This window comes from Nomascus leucogenys, chromosome 8, assembly GCF_006542625.1.
Source record: "Nomascus leucogenys isolate Asia chromosome 8, Asia_NLE_v1, whole genome shotgun sequence".
NCBI classification, from domain to species: Eukaryota; Metazoa; Chordata; class Mammalia; order Primates; family Hylobatidae; genus Nomascus; species Nomascus leucogenys.
Window position 1 is genome coordinate 10,123,973 of NC_044388.1, and position 9,630 is coordinate 10,133,602.

Consider the following 9,630-nt stretch of genomic DNA (forward strand, 5'->3'; position numbering starts at 1 on the left):
TCCTGGGAAAAAGTGCAAAGAGGTTACCTCACTCTGATCTCAGTGCAAAATAAACTCAGAGATAGTCAAGTTATCTTGATTTGAACCTGGCATCTCTGGAATCCTGTGGAGGCACAACATTGAGATTAGGGGCTTCTTGACTTCACTGAAATCCTTTGCCAAATCTTGTGTGTATCTATTTTTCATTAGGGTCTGCCATTTTTCCAGAGTCTCAGAGTCCAGTATCCCTGGAAATTCTTCAGAATGCCTCTGCCTTGAAAGATGCAGACCACATCGAGACTTGCCTAGCTGGAATGATGGCAGTCACATGGCTTGTCACTGGAATTGTAGCAATGACTCTCAATATTGAGCACTTGCAACAGCAGGCCAGTCACCATGCTTGAGACTGTGGGGATGTATTCTCATTCCAAAGCCCTATAGTCTTCATGAACATACTTCCCAAGGGGTGTTACTATCCCCTTTTACAGAATAAAGCCATGAGATCAAGAGGGTGTAAACACCTTGACAGGGTCCTAAAGAAAATGGTAGAAACAGGCATATAGACCCAGTCTGAGTACCTTGATATTGGGGCTCTCCGAGCACCACCCCAGGAAGGCAACAATTATTCAAATGAGTCATGACCCTGGAAATTCCTGCAGATGGGTTAGGGACTTCACTTCCCCACCCACCGTTCCTGAGAGCTGAGAAGGAAGACTTTGTTTATGTAGCTGGGAACCAATCCTTTGAGAAAATCTGCTGCTCACGGAGAGGTCTGAGGTGGAGTTTCCTCCACCCCGGTAGGAAGATTCTCATCTTTAAACTCATAGAGGCAATGGGCTTGTTCCAAGAACTCATCTCTTCCATTTCTGTAAACCGTAACTGTTCACTTTTACTTGCACAAGATCTGTGACTTTCCTTTAAACTAGGAAACAAACACTTTTGTTAGGGACAGTGAATGCCTGACTTTTGGACAACAGTAGTCATTCCTTTACTGTTTATTTTATTTTATTATTATTATTGTAATTTTTATTATTTTTTAATTATTATTATACTTTAGGTTTTAGGGTACATGTGCACAATGTGCAGATTTGTTACATATGTATCCATGTGCCAGGTTGTTTTGCTGCGCCCATTAACTCGTCATTTAGCATTAGGTATATCTCCTGATGCTGTCCCTCCCCGCTCCCACCATCCCACAACAGTCCCTGGAGTGTGATGTTCCCCTTCCTGTGTCCATGAGTTCTCATTGTTCAATTCCCACCTATGAGTGAGAACATGCAGAGTTCGGTTTTTTGTCCTTGCGATAGTTTACTGAGAATGATGTTTTCCAGTTTCATCCATGTCCCTACAAAGGACATGAACTCATCATTTTTTATGGCTGCATAGTATTCCATGGTGTATATGTGCCACATTTTCTTAATCCAGTCTATCGTTGTTGGACATTTGGGTTGGTTCCAAGTCTTTGCTATTGTGAATAGTGCCGCAATAAACATATGTGCGCATGTGTCTTTATAACAGCATGATTTATAATCCTTTGGGTATATACCCAGTAATGGGATGGCTGGGTCAAATGATACTTCTAGATCTAGATCCCTGAGGAATCGCCACGCTGACTTCCACAATGGTTGAACTAGTTTACGGTCCCACCAACAGTGTAAGAGTGTTCCTATTTTTTAATGGGGAAAAGCCACCACTGAGGTGAGACCACAATGCAGGGGAAGGGGAAGGGTCTGTCTGGGAAAGCCAGAAATTGTGCAAAAAGGCCACAGCCTGCAGGGCAAGGCAGGATCATGGTGGGAGAAGGACAGCTCTAGTTTCCCTCCTGATGGTGGGTGTTGTGTCTCCCTCATCTCAGTGGCTCCAGCATTAGCACAGTGCCTGGCGCTTAGTAAGCACTTGCTAAAGTGCTGCTGAGGAAGGCACAGTTTCCAGCTCAGAAGTCCCAATCTGATAATAGTAGAGGGTGAAGGGAAAGCATTTTGCATATGGCAGAATCCCTACTCTAGCCAGCTTAAGTCATGAAGGAGGACAGGGTGGATACTGATACAGAGCCAGGAACAAAGCCAGGTCCCTTCTACCTCTCACCTGAGTTTCTCCTGCCTTTCGGCATCATTCTTTAAGACCAGTTCTCTGTGAGACAGGGCATAGTGTGAAAGCAGGGTGGAGCCCTCATCCATCACAGCCTCCAGAGCAAGGGCTGGGATCCATCTCAACCTCTCTGTGCCACTTACAAGCTGTGTGACCTTGGGAAAGTTACTTAACATCTCTGTGCCTCAGTTTCCAAGTTGGCAAAATGGAGATAATAATAGTGTTATTAATAATAATAGGGTTGTTGTGAGAATTAAATGAGCCAATATATGTAAAACACTTGGTATAGTTACTGGAATATAATCACAAGTGTTTGCTATTACTTTTTATTACTTATTATTACTAATATACTTATTATTATTAATTTCCAACTCAACCACCTGTATATGCTTCTCATTAGCCACAGGATAAACTTGCATTCTGTTTTATAATGGCCTCTACAATCTGGCTACAGATCCCTCTCCAGGCTTATCACTCATCCATCTAACACACTAGTCCAGCCCCTCTACCTTTCTTCGTGCTGTTCCCTTACTTGGCATGCCTACATCTCTTTCTCTGCTGCTCTAATTCCCTTACATTTTCATGATGTCTGGGATGTTCCACTTCTTCCATAAAACTTGGCCTGGATACTGAAGCCAACATGGGGTGAGACTGGACTTTTTTCCTGCCATTTAATGTGTGTAAGCCCATGGAACTTTATTTGCTCCTCATGCCCAGGGTCAGGCCGATGTAGCATTCAGTCAATTTGTATTGAGTGAATTTGCTGTCTGCTTTGGTGCTCAGAGAGAAACTTCCCATGTCTGGCTTTAAGATGAAAGCCTTTTTATTATTATTATGGTTTTCTTGGAAGAAAAAATATAAAAGAAATAAACCTTGAAACAGCCACCGTTTTATATAGAAAGCATTATTTCTGAACTAAATGAATTTTTCCTGAAAGAAAATTTAGAAATTAGATAGCTCCTGGTGGAATTGAAGGAATGGAAATGAAGTCATGCACAAATTCACAGCATCTGAAGAACTAGTTTTTGACCCTATTTTGCTAACTTCCACAACTTGGTATAAACAATTCAAGCTTCTGGGCCCAGTTCAGGTTTGCAACAACATGTGCCCCTTGGGCTTTTCTCCAAATTGCATGTTTTCCTAGATTTAGTCAATTATTTGCCTTGGAATGTATTAGCTTTTCTGGGAACTTCTATACAACCTGATTTTTCTGGTCATTTTCTGGCAGAGAAACTCCTTGATTTCAAATGAAAATGGCCTGACAGATCGTTTGAAAACCAGGGTAACAGGAAAATGCCTCACTCCACTCTCTTCATTATGCCAGCCCTTCCTTCCTCCTCAACCTCTCTCTTCTACAGATATCGAAGTGTTCTCTTAGAACCATACCTCCTCGATCTTCTAGTCCTTTAAGTCTCACGGTAGGTCTGCATTGTTTCCTAAGTTCTCACTGACCTAGGAGTGGATGATGTGGTTCAGAAGCAGTGGCTGCAGATGTGTGTGTATGTGTGTGTGTTTGTGTGTATATGAGTGTGTGTCTGTGTATGTTTCTGCATGCATGCATATGTGCTTGTGTGAGCCTGAATGTGTGTTCCCCACTGGCGAAGGGGAGATGTGTGCTGGTAATACTTTTCCAGGGAAGACATGGCTATGGACAGAAGCGGGGAGGTTCACAGGCAGCAGTGCTCCCACCACCTTGGGACTCAGGTTATCTTTTTGTTCCCTGTGTATATTCCCTGCCTTGATACTGAAGTTCTTCGTGCTTTTCTCCTAATGCTCCCATATTAAATTCAGGCACTTATTACATTATCAATTAGACATACATAGAGTGGAATCTGGGATTTATTTATTTGTTTTGGAGTTGGGCAATGTGGAAATGATATCTACAATTTAAATGACATCAACGTTTCCCCACAAGCCATGTTTCTCATTACCTTTCTGTCTTAGTCCATTTTGTGCTGCTTTAACAGAACGCCACAGACTAGGTAATTTATAATGAACAGAAATTTATTGATTCACAGTTCTAGAGGTTAGGAAGTCCAAGATCCAGGGGCTGGCATCTGTTGAGGGCTTTCTTGCTACATCAAAACATGACGGAAGGCATCACATGGCAGAAGGGCAAAGAGAGGGTGAGAAAGAGCGAGAGAGAGAGAGCATGGGGTAGGGGGCGGGGGAACGCCTAAACTTGTCCTTTTGTAAGGAACCCACTCCCATAATAACAACCTCAATTCACTCATGAGGGCAGAGTCCTCATGGATAATCATCTCCAAAAGATCCCACTTCTCAATACTGTTGCATTGAGGATTAGGTTTCTAACATATGCTGTTTGGGGGACACATTCAAACTATGGCATTCTCAAAACAAGGAAAGGGAGATGTGGCACATAGTAAACTCTGAGAGCTTAATAATGGAAATAAATGAGCATTTTCTGGGTGCTCATGTCCCCCTTCATTGCTTCCTCTCTGCTCTTTTGCATGATATCCTCTCTTCGTTGCAGTCTTTCTTCTGGCTCTCACCTCATCCAATTTCTGCCCAGTCTTCAAAACCTAACTCTGGCCCTACAGATAAAAACCATCTTACAACAATTCAGGCCACCAGGCAGTGCTTCCCAAAGCTTGTTGGGTTGGGAAAGGGCTGTTGACCAGAATTGCCCAGAGACTTTTGGAAAATACAGATGTCCAGTGCCCTACCCTGCAGAATCTGATCATGGGGTCTGGTGTGGGACTCGGGAATCCACATTTTTAAAAGCTCCATAGGTGATTCTGATGCTCATCTGGGTTTGAGACACATTGCTGCAGAGGCGAAACCACATATTCAACTGTCTAATTGCTTTTTAGTTGTCCTTGGGGTTTTCTTGTGGTTAGAAAGTGATGTAGTTTGGATGTTTGTCCCCTCTGAATCGCATGTTGAAATGTAATCTCCAGTGTTGGAGATGAGGCCTGGTAGGAGGTGTTAAATCATGGGGGCAGATTCCTCACGAATAGCTTGGTGCCCCTCCCCCCACCACCGTGGTAATTAGTTCACGTGAGATCTGGTTGTTTAAAAAAGCCTGGAACCTCTGCCTCTCTTGCTCCTTCTCTTGCCGTATGACATGCTGGTTCCTCTTTACTTTCTGCTATGATTGGAAGATTCCTGAAGTCCTCACCAGTGCAGATACCAGCACTATACTTCATGTACAACCTGCAGAACCATGAGCCAAATAAACTTCTTTTTTTAATTAATTACCCAGCTTCAGGTACTTCTTTATAGCAACACAAAATAGACTAATATAAAACATTAGTACTGAGAAGTGGGGCATTGCTACAAAGATAACTGAGGATGTGAAAGTGGCTTTGGATCTGGGTAATGGACAGAGGTTGGAAGAGTTTAGAGGGCTCAGAAGAAGGCAAGAGGACAAGGGAAAGTTTGGAATTTCTTAGAGACTCATTAAGTTGTTGTGACCAAAGTGCTGATAGAAATATGCACAGTGAAGGCCAGTCTAATGAGGTTTCAGATGGAAATGAAGAATTTATTGGGAAGTAGAGCAAAGGCCACTTTTGTTATGCCTTAGCAAAGAACTTGGCTGCATTGTGTCCATGCCCTAGGGACTTGTGGAAGTTGGAATGTAAGACTGATGACTTAGGACATGTCATGGAAGAAATTTCTAAGCAGCAAAGCATTCAAGAGTTGGAGTTGACATGGCTGCCTCCAACAACCTATGATCAGATATGGGGGCAAAGGAATGACTTAAAATTGAAACTTATAATAAAAAAGGAAGCAGAGTATAACAGTTTGGAAAATTTGCAGGCTGGCCATGTAATAGAGAAGGAAAGAGTGTTTTCAGGAGGGGAATACAAGTAGGCGGTGGAGCAACCACTTGCTAGCTAAATTAGCATGAATAAAAGGGAGCCAAGTGCTAATATCCAAGATAATGGAAAAAAGGCCTCAAAGGCATTTCAGAAATCTTCCAGGCCTCCCTTCCCATCACAGGCCCAAGGGCCTAGGAGGAAAGAATGGTTGCAGGGCCCAGGTACAGGGTGCTGCTGGCCTACTCAGACTCAGGACACTGCTCCCCTCATTCTGGCTCCTCCATTTCCAGCTATGGCTCAAAAGGCCCTAGGTACAGTTCAGACTGCTGCTTTGGAAAATGCATGCTGTAAGCCTTGGTGGCTTCCACATGGTGCTAACTCTGCAGGCATGCAGAATGCAAGAGTGAAGGAAGCTTGGCAGCTTCCACCTGGATTTCAGAGGATGTATTGAAAAGAAGGATGTGGCAGAAGCCAGCCACAGGGGTGGAGCCCTCACAGAGAGACTCTACTAGGTCAGTGCAAAGGAGAAATGTGGGGTTGGAGTCCTCACACAGAATCCCTACTGGGGCATTGCCTAGTGGAGCTGTATAAATGAGGCCAACACCCCGAGACCTGAGAATGGTAGAGCCTCTGGCAGCTTGCACCCTCAGCTGGAAAAAAATCACAGGCACTCAACTATAACTCATGAGAGCAGCCATGGGGTTTGCACCCTGCAAAGCCACAAGGGCAGTGATGCCCCAGGCCTTGGAGACCCACTCCTTGCACCACTGTGCCCTGGATGTGAAACATGGTGTCAAAGGGGATTATTTTGGAGCTTCAAGGTATAATGTCTGCCTTGCTGGGTTTTGGACTTGTATGGAGCCTGTAGCCTCTTTCTTTTGGCTTATTTCTCTTTTTTGGAACAGGAATATTTACCAAATGCCTATACCACCATTGTGTCTTGGAAGTAAATAAACTTGTTTTTGATTTTACAGTCTCACTGGCAGAAGGAGCTTACCTAGAGTCTCAAATGAGACTTTGGACTTTTGAGTTAATGCTGGAATGAGTTAAGACTTTGAGGGACTATTATGAAGGGATGGTTGTATTTTGCAATGTGAGAAGGAAATGAGATTTGCAGCAGGGGGAGGGGGCAAAAGTCAGAATGATATTTAGTTTGGATGTTAGACCCCTCCAAATCTCATGTTGAAATGTAATCACCTCTGTTGTAAGTGGGGCCTGGTAGAAGATGTTTGAGTTATGAGGGTGGATCTCTCATGAATGGCTTGGTGCCCCCCTGCAGTTCATGTGAGCTCCAGTTGTTTAAAAGAGCCTGGCACCTTTGCCTCTCTCTCTCTCTCTCTCTCTTTCTTTCTCCCTCTCTTGCCATGGCCTTCTGCCATGACTGGAAAATTCCTGGGGCCCTCACTTGTGCAGATGCCAGCACTCTACTTCATGTACAACCTACAGAACTGTGAGCCAAATAAACTTCTTTTCTTTATAAATTATCCAGCCTCAGGTACTTCTTTACAGCAAGGCAAACTGGACTAATATGGAAAGCAACCTGAAGACAAGAACTAGCTTTGTGCCTTTTTGGTTTACCCTGCAGACCCTAGCTAAGGTTAGGTCACTCAATGTCATGACTACTCTACAAAATCAGAGTACATCCATTGATAATTTCTGAGTTTGTGTCCCCATCCCAGGCTTATCCTTTGGGCTCTAGCCTTGCATAATTGTGCTAATTATGAAGCTGTTTCCTCTTAACTCTTAACTAAGTTTTTTGGACTTAGTCTGCAAGGCTGGGGCTTGGGCTCTTGCAGATGACATTTCCTTGGCCAGCTAGCTCCATTAGGCTCTGCAATGAGGGGACACAAGAGGAATACAGGAAGACTGCAAGCTTGGGGGAGAAGGAAAGAGCTTCTTTCTGTTTGTTCACTATTCTGGGCACCATCACTGCAATGGTCTCTCCTGGGCAGTGGCAATATGGCAGTTGCTGTCAGTTTCCAACTTTTTCCCATGCTCCTAGAACCAGCCTCATGAAAGTCCCTCAGATACACTTGCAGCAGCCAGGCAATGACCTCTCCTCAGAGATGTGGCTCCCAGCTAAGAGACTGTTTCTTTCATTCCACCAGCCCAAGGGGTGATAGCAGCTCCCTGCAGTTCCCATCTCTGTCTTATCCCAGTGTCCCTTTTCTATTCAAAGTCCTATAATACCTGTTTAACCAAGTCCCCATCTTCAGTTCTCTCTGTTTAAAATAACTGGTGTGGTCTCTGTTTTCCTGACTCAGTTGAACTGTTACAATACCCAGCTGCTGCTATTTGATTCTACTTGGCTGTTCCTCAAGCAGCTCACACTTCACTCACCCAAGGCAGAACTCTGATATTTTCTAGAAACTTGTCGTTCTATCCTGTCTGGATCCACCATCACCCAGTGCTTAATCCAGAATCACAGGCCTCATCCTTCATAGGCATTGCTCTCTCCCATGCACCCCATTGGTCAGAAAGGGCTACTGACTCCTTCTGGAGCCCACCTCCCAGCCAGGTGACCATCGATTTATTAACGGTCTTCTTGCCTTTTCCTTTGGCCCTCCACAACTCATTTTCACATGGAACTGAAGGTAATGCTACTAAGCTGGAAATACAAGTGTGATGTTATTTTGCTTCACATCCTTCACCAGCTTCCTGAGACACTTACTCTCTGTGATGGCCCACAAATCCTGCCAAGGCCATTTACCTGCTTTTCTCCCATCCTTGTTCCCTGAACTCCAGCCTCTAGCTGTGTTCGTTACCTGAACATGCTAAGCCTTTTCCCGCCCCAGGGCTGTGGTACCTACTGCCCCTCTGTCCAGAATGCTTTTCTCCTCCGCTCGTACATGGCTGGCTCCTGCTCATTCTTGAGGAAGCAGCTTGTAGTTCATCTCTTTGAGAAGACTTTCACTGGCATCCTCTTTAGAGTTGGTACCTCTTAGCTCCATGCCTCTTTCCTTCCTAGCACTTCTCATTTCCAGTCATCTACATGCTTATATCTTCATTTATTTTATCTTACTCATTAGACTATAACGTCCATGGTGTGGGGACTGTTTCTCTCTATTTCACCACTGTGTTCCCAGAGTCCCCTGGTCTCATTACAGATGTGCTAACAGAAAGAATGAATCTAGAATGGTTATCAAAAAAAAAAAAAAAAGAGAAGGGGGCAAGGAAAACTAATACAAATTTAGCTAGCAACTGTTCTAACAGGCTGCAAGATGTTCTCAAGTAGACACTGCCACTAATTATCTCTAATTAGGGCCATAGACACTTCTCTAAAGAAAGGCTGTTAGGGATGTTGAAATATGTAGCTGTATACAGGCAGAATATGCTCAACATAGTGGAATTTTTAATAAACATATACTTACAAATCTCTTGATTATATTTCAAACACACACACACACACACACACACACACACACACACACAGACACACACACACACGCATATATATTGCACCTCAGACATGGGCCTGGGAGGAGGGAAGCTATGTAAATCATTACCTCAGGGACCAAACAATGTGCAGTTTCTATGCCATTAAGAAACCCACATTGCATTTGGTAGAATGGGTTAGCTACTGGATAAGTGGGCTTCTCAAAGAATCTAGCTAGCTGTCTTGGTCACTGAATGCAAGTTTAGATGTTTTCTAGAGACACAAGATCAGGGTGCTGTGGTTTATTTAATTCTAGCCTAGTCCTTGTTGGCACCATGAGTAGGTGTGATCACTGCAATGTAATATTCATAGAGTTCTATTTTTTTTAGTTTAATTTCGTTT